This window comes from Bombus impatiens, unplaced genomic scaffold (genome assembly GCF_000188095.3).
Source record: "Bombus impatiens unplaced genomic scaffold, BIMP_2.2 scf_0233, whole genome shotgun sequence".
Lineage (NCBI taxonomy): Eukaryota > Metazoa > Arthropoda > Insecta > Hymenoptera > Apidae > Bombus > Bombus impatiens.
In genome coordinates, this window is record NT_176652.1 from 1 (window position 1) to 294 (window position 294).

Sequence of the window (294 nt, forward strand, 5' to 3'; positions counted from 1 at the left end):
AACGTCACCGAGTGTACTTCAGTGCCTATCACACCATTCCACCTCATGTACATCATCCGCCCTTTTCCTACGTTTCCTCTTTCATCTTCCCCCTCTTACCACTTTCCACGCTTTTCCTCCATTCTTTGCCGTTCCATTTGTTCCGTCGTATCTCTACCTCTAGCCTGTTTCTCAGCCTGCCTTCCCCAGTTTCCTGCCCGCTTCCTTTTTCTCCTTCGCTTGTCACGCTTTCTCTTATTTAATCCAGCCTCTCCTCTCTTCTTCGTCGCGTTCTTTCTAGTTTTTCACCGAGGC